Here is a 24573-nt window from a genome sequence, read left to right as displayed (position 1 = left end):
GGAGAGAGATTTAAAAGGAACCTGAGGGACAATGTTTTGACAGAGGGTGGTTTGCATGTGGAATTTGGATGAGTATATGCATAGAAAGGTTTAGAGGGATATGGGCCAAACACAGGCAAGTGGGACTAGTTTAGTTTGGGAATCCTGATCGGCATGGATGAATTGAACCGAACGGTCTGTTTCTGTGCTGTCTACCTCTCTGAACCAGAAGTGATCTTATTGAAACCAGTAGAATTCTGAAAGGGGCTTGACAGGATAGATGCCGATAAAATGCTCCTTTGTTGGGATTCTATGACTCCCCCGACAATGTGGAAGCAGGCCATTCAGCCCATTTATTTTATTCTGGCCCTCTGAAGAGTTTCACCCATATCCATTCCCATCCTCTGTATTTCCCGTGGACAATCCACCCTAAATTGCACATCCCTGGTCACTATGGGTAATTCAGCACAGCCAATCCACCCAAACCTCTACACCCTAATCTAGAAATTACCTCCTCAAAAATGAAATTTAAATGCAGAGCTTTTCTCTCAGATAAATGTCACTCTGAATCAATATTCAGACGCAGACAGAATTCACACCTATTGTTAGAAAAGCTCTACATTTGAATGATATTCTTGAGAAGGTAATTAAAATCAAATTCTGGGATTAACATAGCAAAGAACAGAAACCCATTCGAAAGGTGAAAGATTTAATCTAAAATTGGTTGATGTGTCATATTTCCGTGACGCTAGACTCCTTTGGATATAAATTGTGATCATGATCTCATTCTCCACAACCACCTGATGAAGGAGCGGTGCTCCGAAAGCTAGTGCTTCCAAACAAACCTGTTGGATTATAACCTGGTGTTGGGTGATGTTTAACTTTGTCCATGGGAAACACATGAGTTGTGGGACTGGTAACAGTTCTTATTTTGTGATCTATTCCAAGTGAAATTTCTCCTCTGTGCAGGCACGGGTGAACAGTTTGTTTTTTGTACTTTGTGCGAGATCGGGCGAGCAGCTTTTAAATCCTTACGTTAAGCAGTTCAAGTAAACTGTCAATCAGCAATTGTATTCAGAGAGTGGTACTTCCAGCTCTGGTAATCCTGTTGCATCAACACAGAGAGGGAGAGGATGTCACATCTAAAGAGCAGACAGAAAAGTTATTTCGCTTGTTCAGTCAGTTCCTCACTCAGATGAGACTGGATACTGCTTTTAATGGATCATAATTAAATGCTACAATGGAACACCTTAAATTCGAGGAATTTTGAAAGGGCAAACGAACAGTAACTTTGAAGAGAGATGTTCTTCTATTTTTAACCTTGGGTGACCTATATGAGGCATTTTTATTGATAGCTCCATAATCATCTTCCTGCTGGATATTTTTCAGGGCAAACAATTTCTGGTGGGAGAAATTCTGTATCCTGGGAAGGCAGGGAAATGAAAATAAAAACAGGCTGTTAAAAGCATGTGAACTATGGGTCCACGAGCTCTCGTGGGAGCAGTGCATTTGCCAAAAACATTTCTGAGGAATTCTGTCTTAACTGTTGGACTGAAAGTAGTTTCCCTACTGAACATTAAACAGGTATTGAGAACGTCGTGCATTATAGAGTGTGTTCCTGAGGACCGGAGGAGGATTGAACTTGCCAACGTGAACCATACTTTGCAGAGAGAGGAAATTTCTCCGGATGGAAGAGGTTGATGGAAGTCAACAATTGTCAGATTATTTCATGAAAATAACAGCTGGTATGGGGATTCCAGAAGAGGGGAGTCTGTAATGACACACAGAAACAAACCCTTCAGTCCAGGCCAACCAGATATCCTAAATTAATCTAGTGACCCATTTGGCCCATATCCCTCCTGAATGTTTCCTATTCATGTCCCCATCCAGATATATGTTTTTCTTCGAAGAATACTTAGGTGAGAGCCGAGATATGCTATTACTCAGCCTTTCCCCACTGAGCTTCACCTTTCCTTCGTGCTAATCGTAGCTGGAGAAGGCTGAAAGCCGTAAAGGATTTCCTGGGGAAAAAAAAACGTTTATTCCAGATTGGGCTCAGTGATGGATTTTCTAAAGCTTGGTTATTGTAGATTTCAATCAGACAAAAAAAAAACTTTCAGTTGTCCTTGTCCAAGGCAGAGTAGATATTCTTTTAAGGTACAATTGAGATATCTACATTCTTTACAATGTTTTTTCCATCATTACCAGTGATTGTCCATCATTTGGTTTATTGAGCATCATCTTCTTGTGATTCACCAGAGATGATTTGAAGTGAATTCTGTAAGATGCTTTTCTATTTTATTTAACTTTACTTGGCTCTTTAAGGCAAAGATTTCCTTTTCATGTGATTAGTATTAAAATATCTCAATGTATAATAATGAAGCAGCTCATTTATTCTGAAATTATTTCAATTAGGTGGTCAATTGCCAAATAATACCTGCACAACTGTTGTCAACATTGATACCCAGGAAAGCTATTTTGTTTAATATATTTCCTTTGTAAAGATCTTATCCAAATTATAAAATGATTGTATTTTCATATGAAATACAGTTTGCAGTGTTTTATTAAACAGTTGAAAGTAACTTTGCACTTAATTGCAATGTTTGGGATTAAACATTGTGACTTTGATAAAAGTGATCTTTCACAATTTATGGTAAGTCTATTAACAAACAAATGTTGCCATTTGCTCTTGAATTACCACAAATTCAATTTGAAATTCTTGAATGAGTTGGATAAGGGGTTAAAAAGTGAATATTTATTGCACTTTTTCTGAAATTCTCTGCACTGCCATTGTATTTGGTTAAGTGTATGTAACCCTCTTCATAACTTTGTATTTCTTTGATATTGCATTTGTCACTTTTACTGCCCAAATAGCCTAAAAAAAATGTTTTGGCAGTTGGTGAAGTTGTGAATTTTTAGTCTAGTAACATTGTTTCACAATTGAATAATCTGAAGATTAATTTAGGCACCTACAAGAACGTCAAAGAGATTGTGATGATAGAAAGTCAACATGTAGAATTGCCAAAGAAATGTCAACTGTGGCTGCTCTTAATTTGGTACAGACTAAGTAGAGATAATGGCATTGTACACAAACTGTGTGTCGTGTGAGTTCAGAATTTTTCTCTTCCTTTTAATTCTGGCACATGCAGTGATAGCAGCACCATAATCTGTTTTATTTGTTCGTGGAATGTGAGCATCACTGGCAGAGCCAGAATTTGACTGCTAAGAACACAGATATGAATATTCGGTGAGCTTGAGTTGCAAGGTCTACTATGGCAAAACAAATGGTACTGGCTTGCACTGTACTCTGAAAAGACAGAGACATTGATGCTCCTATTTATATCTCTCAAAAGGAGAGTGTTTGGTCCAAAAATATTAATAATGGCTCTTTTGTTGAATTATTTCCCTGCATCCGCATATATCTGGAATCGTTTTCTTTTCAAGAATTTTGCAATTACCTTTGCCATTTACTGGTTACATTACCCCTTCACGATCATTTCAAATCGTAATAATTTCCTATTTTCTTAAAAATTAACTATCTCAAGGTCACCTCAAACCCCTTTTTTCAAAGTGGCTGCACTATTTCCAATATGGTCATGCTTTGTAAATATTACCATATACCATTAATTATGTCCAAGTCTCCTTAGATTTCAATGTATCGTTTTAAATATAAAAATGCCCCGTTACTTGTAGCTCAGCCCTTTAAATGTGTTATGTGTTCTCCCCCCGCAGCTGCAGAGTGAGACAGGAGAGTTTGTTTTTGTGAATGAACAGTTGTAGCGCGAGGTGGCTGTTACTTGGTGAAGGTGAGGCTCCCCGGCCCCACCCCTCCCCCGGCCCCGCCCACCCCTCCCCCGGCCCCGCCCACACCCGTGTGGAGATCCTGTACAACCTGAACATGATGTCCCAACCCTTGTACTCAATGGTGTGAACAATGAAGGCAATGGTGCTAAATGCCTTCTTAACCACCCTGTCTACCAGTGATGCAACTTCCAAAGAACGATGTAACTGAACCCCCCCCCCCCCCCAACACACACACACACACACACACCTCTCTATTGCACAACATGAGCCGGGGCCCTATCATTCTGTGCAAGTCCTGCCCTTCCCTGTTTTAGCAGAATACAACCCCTCGCTTTGATTCATACCTTGCTCATACACATCTGCTCTCTCGAACCACACACACACACACACACACTCTCTCTGACACACACAGGCTCATACTCCATTACACTCATTATACCAAGCATACACTCAACACATGCACACACATGCTCTCTCATGCATGCATGTGCACAGACACAACTCAATGGGGTGAATTTGTATTGGCAGAATTGTATTTGCATATATATTCAACTTTGTGCACTTTTTGAGCAATCTGCAGAAAATCAATCCATGTAATGTTTTATATAAATTCCTACTTTGGAAATAGAACTGGTCTGATTGAAGATTGGGACACAGATTCAATGTTCACACCTTTAATGCAACATCTGAACCCAGATGTCACCTATTTTAGAAGACCTTATGTCACCTTGAGAACGTAAATTAAAAAAAGCTCTGGGATTAAGTATTAATGTACCAAAACCCGCAACTGCCTCACTCAGCAATTTCAGCCCATACCCTATCTCCAAGTAAGTGTCTCCCTGCCCATCTGCCAGGAGGTGGGGGTTGGGGCATCTGTGTAAAGTCAACCACACTGATGTGGGTCTGGAGTCACACATCGGCCAGACTGGGATGACTGAGTGAATCTATTCATAAAATGGCAGTTTCCTTCCCTAAAAAAAAAGGGACGGAAGTGAATCAGATGGGCGTTTTCTCACCCCCCCCCCCCACCAAAAAATGGTTTCACCGTTAGATTCTGAACTCCAGATTTCTGACCAAATTCCAATTCCACCATCTGCCACAGCCGGATTCAAATGCGGGATCCCCGGAACTTGGTTGATAGTCCAGTCGATATTGGTACTCGGCCGTCGCTCCTACAATCCCCCTGCGATAGCTCCTGAACTTGCTGGTGGCTTTGCAGTTGGAGGGAGTGGGTGAAGATCTTGCCGCACTTGGGGGCAGGGGAATGGCCTCTTCCCCCGTGTGGACCCGCCAGTGCCTCAACAGGTTGGGCGAATTGTTGAAGGCCTTGCCGCACTCAGGGCAGCTGAAAGGCCTCTCCCCCGTGTGGACCTGTCGGTGCCTCAGCAGGGAAGAGGAATCGCTGAAGGCCTTCCCACATTCGGGGCAGCTGAAAGGCCTCTCCCCCGTGTGGATCTTGCTGGTGGGTCAGCAGTGCAGAGGCCTGGGTAAAGCCTTTTCTGCACTTGGGGCAACTGAAGGGTCTTTCCCCCACCCCCCCCCCCCCAGTATGGCTACGCTGATGAGTCTCCAGGGCAGATGGAAGACGAAAGCCTTTCCCACAGTTGGCACACTTCCACGGTTTCTCCAAAGAGTGGCATTCCTCTGGTTTCTCCATGGCCAAAACTTCAGTGACATACAAACGTGTGTACAGGCCCTCTCTGCCGTGAATTCCTCTTTCCAGGCCGTATAGTTGTTACACGCTCCACACACACACACACTGCACTGCAATGGTAGGGTCTGTCATCCAGTCCCACGGATACTGAAAATATACTTAAATGGGACCCAAAAACCTTTGCTCCTTCTCACAGAATCATAGTTGAAAATTGTTGCCTGTCCCGATGGATTGAGTGACTGTCAAGACATTGATGTCAAAGTGAGAACTGCAGACGCTGGAGAGTCAATGTTTCCGGTATAAGGCTTTCATCTGTTGGTTTCGAAGCTTCCTCCTTCAGATCTTCAAATATTCTGCAAAAACAGATTACAAAAGTCCTCACTGTCAGCGCAGGGTAGAAATTCTGAACAAGCAATTCAACTTTCTGCGGAATATGCTTTTCTTTTGTTGTTCCACAAAATTGAAAGCACCATCCCACTCTCTCTCCCCCTCTGTTCTCACTCCACTCTAACTAATCCTCCTGCATGTTCTGATTCAGGATTGTACAGAAACAGAAGAGCATTTTGGATAACTCTGCCTGAAAGTTAATATCACAGAATCATAGCTGAAAATCGTTGCAGTCCCAACGAATTGAGTGACTCAGGCAGTGACCACTACAGACATTGGAGAGTCAGTGCTGAAAAGTGTAGCGCTGGAAAAGCACAGGAGGTCAGGCAGCATCCGAGGTGCAGAAGAGTCAACGTTTTGGGCGTAGGCCTTTCATCTGTTGATTTTGAAACTTCAGTCTTCAGATCTTCAAGTACTCTGATAAAAAGAGATCACAAAAGTCCTCCCTGTCAGTGCAGGGTAGAAATTCAGAACAAGCGATTCAGCGGAATGTTCTTTTGTTATTCCATGAAATTGAAAGCACCACTCCGCTCTCACTCATTCTCCTGAAGGTGTTGATTCAGGATTTTATAGGGACAGAAAAGCAAAAATATCACTACTCTGAATTTTGAATACCTCCATCTGAAAGTTAATATCTTTCACAGCATTCGGATACTGCCGAGAGAGTGAGCAGGTCAGATTTTGGGAAACAAAATAAACTGTCATTTCAGGGTGAGCCTGCAATGCAGCTTCTTGAGGAACAACTTTAGCATGAAATGGTTAACGTACATGGGAAGTTGGGGGAAAGGCACCATCAAGACATTACTTCCCTGGGCACGATGGGTAACTTAGCACGGTCAATCCACTCTCACCTGGACAAAGTTGAACAAGCCTGGTTGTTAAGTCTTTCATCGTTTAGTACAGGTTTCAGGTATCAATAATATGTAAATCCCAGAACTTGGTGTCAGCCATCTTCTCAAGATAAATTAAGGTTTTATAACAAAAAGTGACATCTCAGCTCAGAAAATGCATTAAAAGGATTGAGGCCAGAGTCTGTCTGTATCCCAATCTTGAGTCAAACTGGTTCCACTTCCAAAGTGGAATTTAAAAAATATTACGTGTACCGACTGCTTGCAGATTTTGCGCAAAAATGCACAATAAAATGTATCTGCAAACATGATTCTGCAAATACACATTCAACCCCCATTGGACATGTGTGCGCATGCGTGCGTGAGGGAGAGAAAATGTCTGTATCGGTGCTGTATATCTCTACGTCTATTTGATAACAGATGCTTCGCTTCTGTTGGTGTAAATATTGTTGTAAATCATAGCTGGGTGCAAATGGTTAGATGTAAGGGAGAGATAATTCGTCAAGTAGAGCAGTATAAAAATCCTGGGAGACCCCTATTTCTGCTTTGCTTCCTAATGAACAAACATTAAGCCTGAGCACCGATAAGTTTTTAATTTTGTTTCATTTTTCTTGTTTGATTCCATGCTATGATTATGGTCTGTGCCTGGTCGGTTGACAGGCTGGGGGATTGTGGGTTGGGGCTTGATTGACTGAATGTTTTATTGTTCCGGAAGGTGTAAAGGTGGGGTCAAAGCTTCAGCAGAAATTCAGCAGAGCTGAGAACAGACCAACATCTTACTCTGTGGGAACAGGGAGATCAGAGGACAGAGAAATCAGGACCTGAAATCCGAGCTGACACCAGACTACCCTGTGATCAGTGCTTTGATTAGCAGTGCCAACTCTCTGCCTTTGCCTAGCTTCCCATTTGACCATCCCCTCGATATTCAGGATCCAATCCTTATCATCATGAAGCCACGTTTCTGTAAGGAATCTCAGATCATAATTATTCACTTCAGTGTGTGCAGTCAATTCATTCACTTTAGTTACGATGCGGCACACAATCAGACAACATTTGATTAATCTAGTCTAATTTGTTTGCATGTGCCCCATATCCCTCCGAACCCTCCTTATTCATATCCCCATCCAGATGCTTTTTAAATGTTGTAATTGTACCAGCCGTCACCACTCCCTCTGGCAGCTCGTTCCATACATGCACCACTCTCTGTGTGAAGTTGCCCCTCAGGTCCCTTCGAAATCATTCCCCTCTCACCTCAAACATATGCCCTCGAGCTTTGGACTCCCTTACCCTGGGGAAAAGACTTTGGGTATTCACCATATCCATGCCTCTTACAAACGTTTATCAGGTCACCCCTCAGACTCTGATGCTTCAGGTGAGGATCTAAAATTTGAATTTAGGGTATTGTCAGACTCAACAAGTATATGTAGATTTTTACTAACCACAAAATGGCTTTTCAATTTAAAATAATACACAAAATAGCTGAGAATAATGATTGAACTCTGTGAACTTGTCCTGCTGTTTTGCAGAATTAAGCTACAATCCAAAGATAAAAGGACAATGGAGTTTGTTTAAAATGAACACGGACACATTAATTGACCATTTGAACTAACCTTGAGCTGCTACCATGGCATGATGATTTATGTAATTAAGACCCCTTCCCCAGGAAATATCATTGGATTAACCTGCTCTAAAGCATGTCACCTTATTACATTTGATTGGTCTTTTCTCGTAATTAAGGCTGTACTGTCTCTTAAAAAACCTAAATAAATAACGTGTCATTTTCAAATGTAATTGCACAACTTCGCCATGGAACACAGAAGCTTTAATCACTGTGTTGTTGGACAGAATTGGGTCAAGCTGCCTTATTAAACTGATAACCTTGCTTTGTACAGACTGCATTTCATTGATTCTTTAGACCAATCGCGAACTAAAAGGCCCCTTAAGAGGGGTCTAGATCTTCACTCTGGATAGCTTGACCTGGCCAATTAACCCTAACCTGCACATTCCTGGGAACTATAGGTAATTTAGCGTGGCCAATCCATGCTAAGCTGCGCATCCCTGGACACTATGTGTAATTTAGCACAGCCAATTCACACAAACTTGCACCTCCCTGGGCACTGTGAGGACTTTAGCATGGTCAATCCAACCTAACCTGGACAAAGTTTAAAAAAAATCACACACACCCAGGTTATTGTCCAACAGGTGTATTTGGAAGGACCAGCATTTGGAGTGCTGCTCCTTCATCAGGTGGTTGTGGAGAATAAGATCATAAGGCACAGAATTTATAGAAAAACATTACGGTGTCCTGCCACTGAAATGATATATTGAACAAACCTGGATTGTTAAGCCTTTCATATTTCAGAATGGGTTGCAGGTATCATTAATATGTAAATCCCAGAACTTCCTGTCAGACACTTTCTTGAAATAACTTCAGGTTTTATAACAAAAGGTGTCATCTCAGCTTAGACAATGCATTAAAGGTGTGAGGTCAGAGTCTGTCTGTACCCCAATCTTGAATCAGACTGGTTCTATTTCCCAAGTGGAATTTACAAAATATTACTGGATTGACTGCCTGTGTGAACTGCCGAGTCTCATCCACCAGCTGAAATAACTGGATAGGGTAGGGCTTCATCCCCACAGTGCAATGAATTCCCATTTTCCACCAAAATCGCAGATGTACTCCCTTTACTCAGTTGCTCTCTCACAAATGCAAGATTTCATTGTATTCTTCTGCTCCCAGTAAGGGCAAAACATCTTCGAAAGCTGCTCTGAAACTCTAGTCTTCACAACCACACTTCTGCTTTCACCAAAGACGATTAAGAGTCATACAGCATGGAAACAGACCCTTTGGTCCAACTTGTCCGTGATGACCAGATATCCAAAATTAATCTAATCCCGTTTGCCAGCATGTGACCCACACGGCTCCAAACCATCCCGATTCCTGTACCCAGCCAGATGCATTTTAAATATAATCGTACCAGCCTCCACCAATTCCTCTGGCAGCTCGTTCCACGCATGCACAACTGTCTATGTGAAAAGGTTGTCCTTCACGTCTCTTTTAAATCATTCCCCTCTCACCTCAAACATTTGTCCTCTAGCTTTGGACTCCCTGACCCTGGGGAAATTCCTGATGAAGGGCTTTTGCCCGAAGCATCGATTTTCCTGCTCCTCGGATGCTGCCTGACCTGCTGTGCTTTTCCAGCACCACTCTGATCTAAACTCTGGTTTCCAGCATCTGCAGTCCTCCCTTCTGCCTAGATCGAACCCTCTACCTGTCTACATCTATCCCCACTTCACCAACCAGCACACCCTTTATCTGCATCGCCCCCTACACCCAACCCCAATCCTGAAGAAGGGTTACACCCGAAACGTTGACTTCTCCACCTCCTGATACTGCCTGACTTGTTGTGTTCTTCCAGCCTCCTACCTGTGTATCTTGCCAATTGAGACACAGACCTGGCGCAACGTTTCCAGAGTCTGTCCCCATCCCGACACACTCCCTTTCCTTTTAGCTGCTGCAAGTCAACAACTGAATCCCAGAATAAAACTAAATGGAAAAGGTGACAAGAGAAGAGAGTGCCGTACTCCCAGATAATGGACAGAGGGAGGAATTTGCAGTCTGGGATGAAGCTCAATGTTCATTCAGACACGAGCAGCAGCAACTTCAGAACCTCATGGTCCAACTTCCGCATTCAGACAATGGGGTGACTCTGATTGGCAGGAGGACCAATGTCCTTCCGGTCCTCCCGTGCTTCCTATTGGTCAATCAAAAGAAGGTCCCGCGCCTTATTTGCCCATAGCGATTAGCATGCGCACCAGTTTTTGCTGACACCAGCGAGCATGCGTACTGCGTTGCTGACACCGGCAAACATGCGCAGTATGCTCTTTGAGGCTGGGGCTGTTATTGACAGATTTGAAGTGTTCAAATGCCAACAGGGAAAAAAGGGGTAGAGCCACAATTTTTTTTTCCCCTGTGGTTCGACATTTTATTGCTTCTGCGTTTTGTCTGGTTACTCAACTTTTGTATGTCTTTTGTCCTTGTTGAGAGAGAGTGTGCCCCAGTGAGCTGTCTATGGGATGGAGCTGTAACCAGTTACACAGACTGAAGTAACATTATAGTATTCGCAGCAGGAAGTAACTGCACACATTTCCTGAGTGTGATCACAGTTTCAATTGTTCATCAGAAACAGGGAGCCAAAAGGACACCAGAACGACAGAGAAGTCGTAGAAATGCGGGGACTGTGCTAACGGATTCCATTCCCTGTCGGTACATGAGATTTATCAGCTCAGTCACAGGTGGGAGAGGCAGTTCTTCAAAACATTATTTCCCATTGACAAAAACACATTCATGTTGCCTGATTACCTTGAACTTGTACAAGTGCCCTGTCATCACATCTTTAATCATAGCTTTGAACATTTTCCCAATGGCATATGTTAAGGTAAATTGTCTGCAGTGTCCTGTTCTCGGTCTCCCTTTTTGAAGAAAGGAGTTTTCCAATCTACAGAAACCTTCCCTGAAACGAATGACGTTTGGAAAATTAAAACCAATGCATTAACTATATCACCAGCTAGTTTTTCTTTAAGGATCTAGAATGAAATCCTTTGGACCCCTGGGACTTGTGAGCTTGTAGTTCCAACAGTTTACTCAGTACTACTTCCCTGGTAATTGTAATTGTCTTCAGTTCCTCCTTCCCTTTCAATTCCTGATTTCCAGCTAGTTCCAGGCTGTTACTTGTATCCTCTCTAGTGACGACAGATTCAAGCTCTTTTCAATTCACCGACCATCTCTTTATCCTCCGTTATTGAATCCCCAGACTCATTTTTTACAGAACCAACACTTAGCTTTTCTTAAAAAAGTTAACAAAGTGACGAAACTTTCCTTCCTGTTTTTATATTTTTGGCTAACTTTCTAACTCTAATTGCTGTGCTCCTGCCTCCATTATTTCTGATGTTTGCCCCAGCTCTCAAACTCTCACATCAACCTGTCTGCATATTCTATAGAACTGACCTTGGTTAAGTGTTGCAAAACACACAAGGGCAAATTTTTCATCTCCAGAAAGTCTTAATACTGAACACGATAACATTCACTTTGAAATATTGTTCATTCAAACTTCACAAGCACACACTCCAGATTCAAAATCCCACAATGACACCCAGTTTTGTTATGATCTTTAATTTTGAAGAGAAATTTGAATATCCAGTGATTAACTGGAAGAACTGTTCACGAGGTTTTCACATTTTTAAACAAAAACAAACCAACTGGATTAATTTAGCAGAATAGCACGTATGGCTTTAAATTGTCAATTTAGTTTTGCTTTGAGTGACGGAGCGGGTCCACACCAGATGAGGATCTAATACCTAGATTTAGGCTGTTGTCAGGAGCTTTTATTCATCACAAAATGGCATCTCAATATAAAGTAATAGAACAACATGGCTTCAGGCTGCAAATTAACATTGTGTTTAAAATGGCTAAAAGCTGCATTTCTGAGCTAACTGAATTACAGATTAAGCAAACAATGCCTTCTTCATTGTATGGACCTAATTAAGCTAGATAGGACATTACTGACCATCCTAGCTAACCTTGAAGCACAGGTATGAGGAGATAATGCGTGTGAAACAACATTATTTCCCAGGAAATATCATTGGGTTAACCTGTTTCCATTATGTAATTTTATTACATTTTATTGGAATATTCTGTAATTAAGGCTGTATGGTCTCTTAAGAAACATATGAAAATTGATATTTTATTCCAAGTTAATCTCACAGTTTCTCCAAGGAACACAGAATCTTTTAATATCTGTGTTGCTGGACAAATCTTTGCCCGGCTGTTACAAATTAAAGTGTGAAACCTTGCTGAAACAGACCATAATCCTAGTGTTCATTTGACCGATCTCAGAACTGAGAGACCCCTCTGGGGGGTTGAGCTCTTCAACTCTCACTGTGCTTTTGGTGTGACCCATGATTACAGAGACTTGTGGGAACGGAGAGGATTTTTAACCCCCATGGGGCAGACGAACAGTAATGCTGTTTTGTCCAATCAATCTGGCAGCTATCAAGATGTTCAGCTCATGCTGAGGCAATGGATACAGTCTCCAAAGGAATGAGCAGATGGATGCTGCTGCCAAGCAGGCAGCCTGACACCCCAAACCTCTGGTCCCATTGCGTCCCCAGCAAAACCCCGACAGAGACAATATGGGGATAGAAATGCCAGGCCTGGGTATGGGACTGAAATCACAGGGTGCGCCCCCTGCTGAGCAGCACAAACTATGGCCTCAAACAGGGTCCTCCCTCGATACTCAAACCGAAATGTGGGTGACCCCTGATGGACTACTTTGTGTTCCTTCTTTGCTGCTGCCTTTTTCAATTGATTATGTGCAGTATTGTACACACGTGGGCAAGGAGGGAATGGTTAATACTGTATTACAAACCTGGTGTCACCCAGATTTCCAGAAAGCAGATAGGAAAAGAGCTGAAGCATGTTTAATTTGTAAACAAACTAGATGCATGGTTTAAGAGGGATGCCCTAAGGTTGTTAACCACCTCCTTGCCTGGTTGGGCCTTTTTACTTGTCTACAACTTGCTTTTAGAGTCAAAGAGATGTACAGCATAGAAACAGACCCTTTGGTCCAACCCGTCCATGCCGACCAGATATCCCAATCCAATCTAGTCCCAGCTGCCAGCACCCAGCCCATAACCCTCCAAACCCTTCCTATTCATATACCCATCCAAATGCCTTTTAAATGTTGCAATTGTACCAGCCTCCACCACATCCTCTGGCAGCTCATTCCATACACGTACCACCCTCTGCATAAAAAAGTTGCCCCTTAGGTCTCTTTTATATCTTTCCCCTCTCACCCAAAAGCTATGCCCTCTAGTTCTGGACTCCCTGACCCTAGGGAAAAGACTTAGTCTATTTATCGTTTCCATGCCCCTCCTAATTTTGTAAACTCGATAAGGTCACCCCTCAGCCTCCAATGCTCCAGGGAAAGCAGCCCCAGCCTGTTCAGTATCTCCCTTTAGCTCAGATCCTCCAACCCTGGCAACATTCTTGTAAATCTTTTCTGAACCCTTTCAAGTTTCACAACATCTTTCCGATAGAAAGGAGACCAGAATTGCATGCAACATTCCAACAGTGGCCTACCAATGTCCTATACAGCCACAACATGACCTCCCAACTCCTGTACTCAATACTCTGACCAATAAAGGAAAGCATACCAAACGCTGCCTTCACTATCCTATCTACCTGCGACTCCACTTTCGAGGAGCTATGAACCTGCACTCCAAGGTCTCTTTGTTCAGCAACACTCCCTAGGACCTTACCCTAATCAGTCCTTGCCTTTCCAAATACATGTACATCCTGTCCCTCAGGACTCCCTCCAACAACTTGCCCACCAATGACATCAGGCTTCCTGGACTACCACCCTTCTTAAACAGTGGAACCATGTTGGCCAAGCTCCAGTCTTCCGGCACCTCACCTGTGACTATTGATGATAATATCTCAGCAAGAGGCCCAGCAATCACTTCTCTAGCTTACCACGGAGCTCTAGGCTACACCGGATCAGGTCCTGGGGATTTATCCACCTTTATGTTTGAAGACATCCAACACTTCCTCTTCTGTATTTTAGGGTGTCGGTTAGGGTGGATTGGCAGTGCTAACTTACCCATAGTGCCCTGGGATGTGCAAGTTAGGATAGATTAGCCATGGGAAATACAGAGAAAGGGGTTAGGAATGGGTGGGATGCTCTTCAGAGGGCCAGTGTGGAATAGATGGGCTGAATGGCCTGCTTCCACATTGTTGGGATTCTATGACCCTCCCCACAAAGGAGCATTTTATCGGCATCTATCCTGTCAAGCCCCTTTCAGAAATCTATTGGTTTCAATAAGATCACTTCTGGTTCATAGAGGTAGACAGCACAGAAACAGACCCTTCGGTCCAACTCGTCCATGCCGACCAGGATTCCCAAACTAAACTAGTCCCACTTACTTACATTTGGCCCATATCCCTCTAAACCTTTCTATTCATGTACCCATCCGAATGTCATTTCAATGTTGTAACTGTCCCCGCATCTACCACTTCCTCAGCAAGTTAATTCCATATGCAAACCACCCTGTACCAAAATGTTGTCCCTCAGGCTCCTTTTAAATCTCTCTCCCCTCACTTTAAAAAAATATACCTCCTAGTTTTGAGCACCTCTACACTAAGGAAGAGCCCTTTGCTATTCACCTTACCTCCACTCTTCATGATTTTATAAATCTCAATGACATCACCACTCAACCTCCTGCACTTCAGTGAAAAGTGTCCCAGTCTCTCCTTATAACTCAAACCCTCCAGTCCTGGCAATGTCCTGGTAAATCTTTATTAAACCCTCTCTAATAGTATTCTTCTTATTACAGGGCCACCAGAACTGTACTCAGTACTCTCCAAGTGGCCTCACCAACATCCTGTAGAACCTCAACATGATGTCCCAACTCCAATACTCAATGGGGTCAACAGTGAAGGCAAGTGTGCTAAACACCTTCTTGACCACCCTGTCTCCCAGTGATGCAGCTATACACCTGAATCCTCCCATGTCTCTGTTCTCCAACAAGACTCAAGGCCCTACCACTACCTGTATAGGTCCACCCTTCCTTGTTTCAGCAAAATGTAACCCCTTGCTTTTATTCATACCTCTCTCATACATACACACACACATACACCCCCCAACACTCTCACAGGCTTATACTCTTTACCAAGCATGCACACAAACTCACATGCACACACACAAATAACTCTAAGAAGTGAATTTGAATTGGCAGAATTATGTTTGCAGATACATTCTACTTTGCTCAAAATGTGCAGAAACTGCAGGCAGTCAATCTGTGTAATATTTTATAAATTCCTACTTTGGAACTGGAACCAGTCTGATCCAAGATTGGGGTATGACAGGCTCGAACCTCACACCTTTAATGCATTGTCTGAGCTGTCAGCCTTTTTAAAAATAAAACCTTAAGTCATCTCAAGCACGTAGCTTAAAAGATGTTCTGGGATTTACATATAAATGAACCAAAACCTGCAATCCATTCTCAAAGATGGAAGACTTAACAGTAATCTAGGCTTGTTCAATATATCCTTTCAGTTGCATGACACTGTGAGCTTTTGCTATCAATTCTGTGTCTTTTGATCGGGCTCCACAGCTACCCGGTGAAGGAGCAGCGCTCCGAAAGCTAGTGCTTCCAAATAAACCTGTTGGACTATAACCTGGTGTTGTGTGATTTTTAACTTCATCCAGGCCAGTCCACCACTGGCTCCTCCACCTCGTTTCCATTGAACACAGCCCACACCTCCCGATGCTGCCAGGAAACTTTACAATGACGATGGGATGATGCACTCTACAATCCTGAAAAACATACAATTTCTAATGATACTGGCTCCTCATTCACTGCTCCATCTGACAGACAACATTGGAAGCTTAGTGCAGGAGGCTGAAACAACTGATCAGCTTTAAAACAAAAACCGCTTGGAGCTCAAAGCTTTCAATGAGAGTCTGAGCCAGGGGGTAAATTCAGGTAACCTTTATTGCAACCCAACTTTGTTCCATCCTCAGATCCCCCTGCAAAAAGGCAGAGAAACAGTAGCTGCTTTTTAACAGCTCAAGGTGAAAGTACATACACTCCACCTCCCCCCCCCCCCACGTTCTTTACTATTGGTTAGCACCCAGTCATCCCTTTGTGATTGGATCCTTGGTACAGCTGTAACCAGGAGGATGTGTTGCCTCCTCACTCAGCAATTTCAATCCATACTCTGTCTCCAAGTAAGTTTCTCCCCTCTCATTTGCCGAGTGAGGAGGGTTGTGGCAGTGTAGAGTCAACCACACTGCTGAGGACCTGGAGTCATGTGTAGGCCAGACCGGGTAAAGGATGCAACTTGGCCATCACAGTTTCAATTCCCCTCCAGGAGAACTCGCTGGTGCCTCCGCAGGGCGGAGGAGCAGGTGTAAGCCTTCTTGCACTGACAGCAGCTGAAGGGCCTCTCCCCTGTGTGAACCCGTTGGTGGGTCAGCAGGGCGGAGGAATTACTGAAGGCCTTCCCGCACTTGGGGCAGCTGAAGGGCCTCTCCCCCGTGTGGACCTGCTGATGCCTCAGCAGGTTGGAGGAATTGCTGAAGGCCTTCCCGCACTCGGGGCAGGGGAACGGCCTCTCCCCGGTGTGGCTGCGCCGATGAGAGTCCAGGGTAGATGGGAAACAGAAGCTTTTCCCGCAGTCATCACACTTCCATCGTTTCTCCAAAAGGTGGGATTTCTCCGGTTTATCCATGACTAAAGCTTCAGTTACACACAAACACGCATACAGCCCCTCCCTGCCGTCAATTCCTCTTTCCCGGCCGTATAACTGTTTCAGGCTCCACACTCAGTGCACTGCAACAGTAGGGTCTCTCATCCAGTCCCACTGATGCTGAAAACATACGCAAACAGGAACCAAAAAGCTTTGCTCCTTCTCACAGAATCAGAGTTGAAAACCGTTGCGGTCCCGATGGATTGAGAGACTGTCAGACATTGATGTCAAAGTGAGGACTGCAGACACTGGAGAGTCAGAGTCTAAAAGTGTGGCGCTGGAAAATCACAGCAGGTCAGGCAGCATCCGAGGAGCAGGAGAGTCAATGTTTTGGGCATAAGCCCTTCATCTGTTGATTTTGAATCTTCCAACTTCAGATCTTCAAATACTCTGTAAAAAGGGATTACAAAAATTATCACTATCAGTGTCGGGTAGAAATTCTGAACAAGCAATTCTACTTTCTGCAGAATATTCTGTTCTTTTGTTGTTCCAAAAAATTGAAAGCATCATCCCACTCTCCTTTCCCCTCTGTTCTCACTCCGCTCTAACTAATTCTCCTGAAGGTGCTGATTCAGGATCTTACAGGGGCAGAAAAAGCAAAAACATCAAGACTGACATCTCTCTGAATTTTGGATACCTCCACCTGAAAGTTAATATCTTTCACAACACTGGGATCCTGCTGAGAGTGAGCAGGTCTGATTTTGGGAAGCAAAAAAAAATAGTATGTCAATTCAGGGTGAACCTGCAATGCAGCTTCTTGAGGAAGGACCAGACACAAAATGGTTAATGACCCCGGGAAGGTGGGAGCAAAATGAGACATCAAGGCATTAACGCCAATACACTTCAGTCAAACTCTTGTGCTCCCAGTCAGGGTCTGTTTCTGTGCTGTACATCTCTATGACTCCAGTTGCATTTACCACCACTTGGCCTCTCTCCTTCTGAACCCTTTGTATTCATTCACCCATCCAGTTGTCTATCAACTGTTGGAATTGTACCACCCCCCACCACTTCCTCTGGCAGCTCATTCCATAAACGCACCACCCTCTTCATGAAAAAGTTGCCCGAGGTCTCTTTTACATCTCCCCCCGCCCTCACCCTGAACCTATGACCCTCCAGTTCGGGATTGTCCCATCCTCATGATTTTATAAAAGTCTCAGACTCTGGCGCGATGAGGAAAACAGCTCCACCCCATCCTTCTGTCCCTCCTCTCCCGGGTAATTAACACACATACCTGAGTTTGCAGAGTCTGCTGCCTCCCTGGATTCACTCCAGTTGCCACAAGTGAACAGATTCCCCCCACACACTCCCAGGACGAAGAATTGCCGAGAGGGAGGGAGTTTCATGCAAACTGACAGGGCCACTTCCGCGTTGTGACGCCTTCAATGGGTCAGGGGTGGGGTAGGGAATGGGAAAAGGGGCGAGAGGAAGGGGTGGGGCGCGGCCGGCTGGCTGGCTAGCCTGCACTGCCCTGCACAGTTTGCAGGAATTCCTTCCCTTCACAGAATCCCCACAGTGTGGAAGCACGCCACTCGGCCCGACGAGTCCACACTGACCCTCCAAAGGGTAACCCACCCACATCTATTCCCCTTCACCTGTTGCTCTACTCCCTGACTATCACACCCTAACCTGCACATCCCTGGGCACTATGGGTAATTTAGCATAGCAACTTCCCCCCCTAACCTGGACAAATTTAAAAATCACAACACCACATTGTAGTCCAACAGGTTTATTTAGAAGCACTCGCTTTTGGAGCACTGTTCCTTCATCAAGTGGTTATGGAGAATAAGATCATAAGACACAGAATTTATAGAAAAACACGACAGTGTCCTGTCACTGAAATGATCCATTGAACAAACCTGGATTGTGAAGTCTTTCATCTTTTCAAATGGGTTGCAGGTTAGCAGTGCCAACCCTTTACCTTTACCAAGCTTCCCAGAGACAACACCCTCAATATTCAGGATCCAATCCTTGTCATCCTGAAGCCATGTCTCTGTAAGGAGTCTCAGACCATAATTATTCACTTCAATGTGTGCAGTTAACTCATTCAATTTTGTTACAATGCAGCACACATTCAGACTCACCGTTTCAGTTTTTGTGATCTTTAGAATCCAGTTTTGATTGCTGGTACATTTACTCTCCTTGTCCCTTTCTCTAATATTCATTTCCCACATCACCTCACTGCTCACCGGCCTTGATTTGGATCGGCCATGCTAAATTGCCTGTAATGATGACGGATGTGCAGGTTAGGTGGGTTAGCTGTGGGAAATGCAGGGTTACAGTTACATAGTAATAGAAGCAGGAGAAGACCATTTGGCCCGTCCAACCTGCTCCGCCATTCATTAAGATCATGGCTAATTTATTCATCATCTGAGATCCTCCTCCTTGCATTGTCCCAACTACCTTTAATTCCCCTACCATGCAAAAACCCATCCAACTGTGTCTTGAATATACTTAATGAAGCTGCCTCCACTGCTTCCAGGGGCAGAGAATTCCATAGATTCACTACACTCCAGGAAAAGCAGTTCCTCCTCATCCCTGTCCTAAATTTACTCCTCCTAATCTTGAGCCTGGTTTCATTCACCAGCAGAAATGACTCAATAGGTAGAGCTTCATCCTCACAGTGCAATGAATTCCCACTTTGCACCAAAATCTCGGATTTACTCACTCACTCACTCAGTTGCTGTCTCACAAATGCAAGATTTCATTGTAACTTCTGCTCCCATTAAGGGCAAACATCTTTGAAAGCTCCTCTTCAACTCCAACCTTCACAATCACCCTTCTGCTCTCCCCGAAGATGATTAGAGTCATACAGCACAGAATCAGACCCTTTGTCCATCCACACATCATTCCTGATGAAGTGCTCGGGATCTAAATGTCGACTCTCAAGGTCCTCAGATGTTGCCTGACCTACTGCCTTTTTCTAGCACCACACTTTGACTCTAATCTCCAGCATCTGCAGATCTCACTTTCTCCACATCCCAAAGTATCACCATTTAAACAATAAACCGTCTTTCTGCTTTTTTATCATAGCAAAGGCTATAAGTTCACATTGAGATACTGCATTTGCCACGTGTTTGTAAATTGTGGTCTTCTCGACTTCGGGGAGACTGAGCGTAAACTTGGGGAACGGATTGGTGAGCATCACAGCCGGGTCCGAAAGGCTGACCAGACCTCCCAGTCACCATCGATTTTAATTCCCCTTCCCACTCCCTTTCTGACAAGAACATCTTAGCCTTCCTTTATTGCCACAACGAACCAAACTGCAAATTAGGGAACAAACCCCATCTTCCGCCCGGGCAGCCTACAGCCTACAGGACCCAACATCGAGTTCTCCAATTTCAAATAACCTCCCTTTCCATCCCCCGACTCCCTTCTCAGCCCCGTGCCCCTCACTATCACTCCTTCCTGCCACCAACCTGATTTCTTCCACCCAATGATTAATCAGGCCGGACCCTCTCCCTATCTTCACCATTCCCCACTTTAGCCCTAGCCCCAGCCCCAGCCCCAGCCTCAGCCCTGAAGAAGGGTTACACCCGAAATATCGACTTCTCCACCTCTTGATGCTGCCTGATTTGCTGTGTCCTTCCAGCCTCCTGCCTGTCTATTTTGCCAATTGAAACACAGACCTCGATCACTTTTCCACAGTCCGTCCCCTCCCTGGGTTCAATCCCTTTCCTTTCAGTTGGTGTAAGTCAACAATTAAACTCCGGAAAGAAACAGAAATGGCAAAGGGGGCGAGAAAAGAGAGTGCGGTACTCACAGATCTGAGACAGAGGAATGAATTTGCGGTCTGAGTGAAGCTCAATGTTGATTCAGAAAGAGAGGAGCAGGAGGAGCAGCTTCAGAAACTCATGGTCCAACTTCCGCATTCAGACAATGGGGTGGCTCTGATTGGCAGGAGGACCAGTTTTGTTCTGGTCCTCCACGGTTCCCTATTGGGCCATCAAAGGAAGGTCGCGCGCCTTTTTTTTGCGGAAAGCAATGAGCATGCCCAGAGTTTTGCTGACACCGGTGGGCATGTGCACTGCGTTGATGACACCGGGAAACATGCGCAGTATGCTCACTGGGGGATGGTGGTGTTTCTTGGAGAAAGTGAGGACTGCAGATGCTGGAGACCAGAGTTGAAAATTCTGGCATAAAATGCCTGAAGAAGGGCTTATGCCCGAAACGTCGATTCTCCTGCTCCTCGGACGCTGCCTGGCCTGTTGTGTTTTTTCCAGCACCACACTTTTCAATGCTGGTGTTTCTGTCAGATGTTAAGAGGCCAAATGCCAATAGGAAAAAAGGGGTAGAACCACAATTTGTTTTTCCCTGTGATTCGACATTGCATTCTGTCTGGCTTGTCCCCAGCTTTTCCCCGAGTCCAGAACTGGAGGGCATGGGTTTAAGGTGAGGGGGGAAAGGGGTAGAGCCACAATTTGTTTTTCCCTGTGATTCGACATTGTATTTCTTTTGCATTCTGTCTGGCTGCTCAACTTTTGTATGTCTTTTCCCCAGCTTTTCCCCGAGTCCAAAACTGGAGGGCGTGGGTTTAGGGTGAGGGGGGAAAGGTTTCTGAGGGGCAACCTTTTTGCACAGACGCTGGTGCGTGTCAGCCAGAGGAAGTGATGGAGGCTAGTACGATGATAATATTTAAAATGCATCTGGATGGGGATATAAATAGGACAGATTCAGGGGGATAAGGAGCCAAATACTGGCAAATGGGTCACCAGATTAATTTAGGATATCTGGTCGGCACAGACCGAAGGGTATGTTTCTGTGCTCTGTGATGCTATTTCTAGATAGTTGGAACCAACTTCACAAGACTAGGACTAGGCCATTCACCCCTTACATTCAAGATCAGAGTGGTGTTGGAAATCACAGCAGGTCAGGCAGCATCCAAGGAGCAGGAACATTGACGTTTCAGACAAAAGTCTCGAATACTGCCTGACCGGCTGTGCTTTTCCAGCACCACTCTAATCTTGACTCTAATCTCCTGTATCTGCAGTGCTCACTTTCGCCCATTCACCCCTTCCAGCCTGTCCTGAGCGGTGGCCTGACTGCGTTTATTTCAGAGAAAGAATCAGATAGATTTCAGCAGCTCTTTTAAAAAAACTTGAACGCGCTTTCTGGCTTTAATGATGTTTCTGAAGATATCATTTTAGGTATTCTCAATTTTGAAGATCAGCCATTTCTCACTCCTCCCGACTCCCAGGTAGAGTCATCACCATCCATTATCTCTCTCTCTCTCTCTCTCTCTCTCTCTCTCTCTCTGTCCTTTGAAGGGTTTGATACAGAGGTCAAAGATGGTTCGAGGCTCGAGAAAGGACGGTGTGGTGGGAGCTGGGGAGAAAAGAGACCGAAAGGATGGGGGACAGAGAGAGAGAAAATGGACGGGGGGCAGAGTGTGGGGGTAGAGAGAGACTAGGGGTACAGAGAGAGAGAATGGGTGGGGTTGATGGAGAAATTGGGCGGGGGAGAGAGAGTGGGCGTGGCGGAGAAGTGGGAGATGGCACAGGGCAGGGTGATACTGGGCACACAGACACACAAGATGGCCACTGAGCCATCAGTTGGCCAACTTGACACACAAGATGGCCGCTGGATCACAATATGGAGAGAAACAGCAGAGCAGATACAGACACTGTCTGGGGCCACCAGAATGTAGCACAATGGACTCACAACCCAGGTGATTAGTTTAAGGCGGGTGGGGGTGAGAATATTCATGAGTAATGAACACTGCCCGCCGAAGTGTCTGGGTCCAGCCAACACCTCTTATAGAAGTGCTAACAGCATGATACAGACTCAATACCAAATGCTAACAGCCAGGGCTGCAGGAATCCTCCTTCTCAGGGAGAGCAATTAGCGCCCATTACAACAACAATGGATTTCCATGCAGACATTGAAATGGACAATGTCTGCACTGAAACTGACAACGACTGTGTGGAAATTAACAAAGGCTGTGCTGGAACTGACAATGATTGTATCAACTATCAACGATTCTGCAAGGATTACCATAAACAAATCATGTTACAAAGACAATAATCTCATCCCTGACCGATTGTGTCACAAAATGTATAAAAGTTTCTTGACGTGTGCTCCGGGTCGAGAGAAGTCTCGCAGCTGACACTGTGCTGTTGGTGTCTTTCTCTCCCCGGAGCCCCGGTATTTCCTTGTGCAATAAACTCTGTCATTGAACCCCAATTCTGACTCCGAGCCTGGTGTATTTCAGGGGAGAGAGAATGGGGCGGGTGGCAGATGGTGGGGGGAGGGGAGAGAGAGAGAGAATGGATGGTGGGGGCTGGAAGAATGGACATGGGACAGAGGGTGGGGTGAGAGAGAATAGATGGGGGCATGGGGTGGGGTGGAGAGAGAATAGATGGGGGCAGGGGGTGGGGTGGAGAGAGAATAGATGGGGGCAGGGGGTGGGGTGGAGAGAGAATAGATGGGGGCAGAGGGTGGGGTGGAGAGAGAATAGATGGGGGCAGAGGGTGGGGTGGAGAGAGAATAGATGGGTGTAGAAGGTGGGGAGACGGACTGGACAGGGCCTGAGGAATGAAACGACAGGGGTACAGAGGGTTGCGTGAGAGAGAGTGGACAGGGTGTTTGGAGTATAGAGGGAGAACGGGCAAGAACCTGGGGATGGAGAGAGAATGGACAAGGGGCGCTGTGGTTGGCGGTGGAATGGACAGTGGGAGCTGTGGGTGGTGGGAGGAAAGGACGGGGGTGCTGTGAGTGGTGAGGGAGAATGGATAGGGGGCGCTGGAGTGCCGGGGTAGAAATGGACAGGGAGCGCTGGAGTGGCGGGGGCTAATGGACAGGGGGCGCTGTGTGTGGCCAAGATCAAAAAGGTTGATGACAGTCAACACTAATCAGATGGTTTCCCGAACAGAAAACCTTGCACTGGAGACTCCCAGAAGAGGGGTGTTTCATCTGTATGCCTTCAATTAGTTTTGAAATATTGTTGTGTATCTGAATTGTTCAGGGATACCTGGGACAGAGAGAGATGGCTTTGGTTGTTGGAGGTCAGTCATCTCAGTTCCAGGACGTCTCTGCAGGAATTCATAGGGTCGTGTCTTCTGAGGCTCAACCATCTTCATCAGTGACCTTCATCCATCATAAGGTCAGAGGTGGTGATATTTGCCAATAATTGGACAATGTTCGGCACGATTCACAACTCCTCACAAACTGAAGCAGTTCAGTTTGAAATGCAACAAGATCTTAACAATATCCAATGGGCTCAGGAGTGGCAAGTAACATATATGCCATGCCAATGACAAACAATGACTCATCCCCAAAAGAGATAACTGACCACTGCCCCGTGATATTCAACAGTGTTACTGTCACTAAACACCCCACTATCAACATCCTTGGGGTTTACCATTGACCAGAAACTCAACTAGACTAATCACAGACACAATGGCAACAAGAGCAGGCAACAGGTCAGGCATACTGTGACTCCCCAAACCCTGTCCATCTTCGACAAGGCACAAGTCAGCAGTGTAATGGAATACTCTCCCACCAGCTTGGATGGGTGCAGCTTCAACAGCATGCAAAAAGCTTGATACCATCCAGGACAAAGTCGCCTGCTTGATTGGCACCATCTCCACATA

General features: G+C 44.9%; 1 protein-coding gene and 1 long non-coding RNA gene across 2 annotated transcripts in view; one reads left to right on the top strand and one right to left on the bottom strand.

The window, feature by feature from the left end:
- The window catches only part of LOC140460851 (uncharacterized), a 97156-nt gene that overhangs the window by 57987 nt on the left and 14596 nt on the right, over positions 1 to 24573 (top strand). The gene's annotated exons all lie outside the window — the stretch shown is intronic.
- LOC140460900 (uncharacterized) lies at positions 16345 to 20917 on the bottom strand. The gene is made up of 3 exons (XR_011954386.1): positions 20745 to 20917; positions 19066 to 19203; positions 16345 to 17374 (listed from the first exon to the last, which is right to left on the bottom strand). It is a non-coding gene; the product is annotated as an uncharacterized lncRNA (long non-coding RNA).

Source organism: Chiloscyllium punctatum, chromosome 36 (genome assembly GCF_047496795.1).
Source record: "Chiloscyllium punctatum isolate Juve2018m chromosome 36, sChiPun1.3, whole genome shotgun sequence".
Lineage (NCBI taxonomy): Eukaryota > Metazoa > Chordata > Chondrichthyes > Orectolobiformes > Hemiscylliidae > Chiloscyllium > Chiloscyllium punctatum.
The sequence above is the reverse complement of the archived record's forward strand: the minus strand, read 5'-3'. Positions and strand labels throughout refer to the sequence as shown.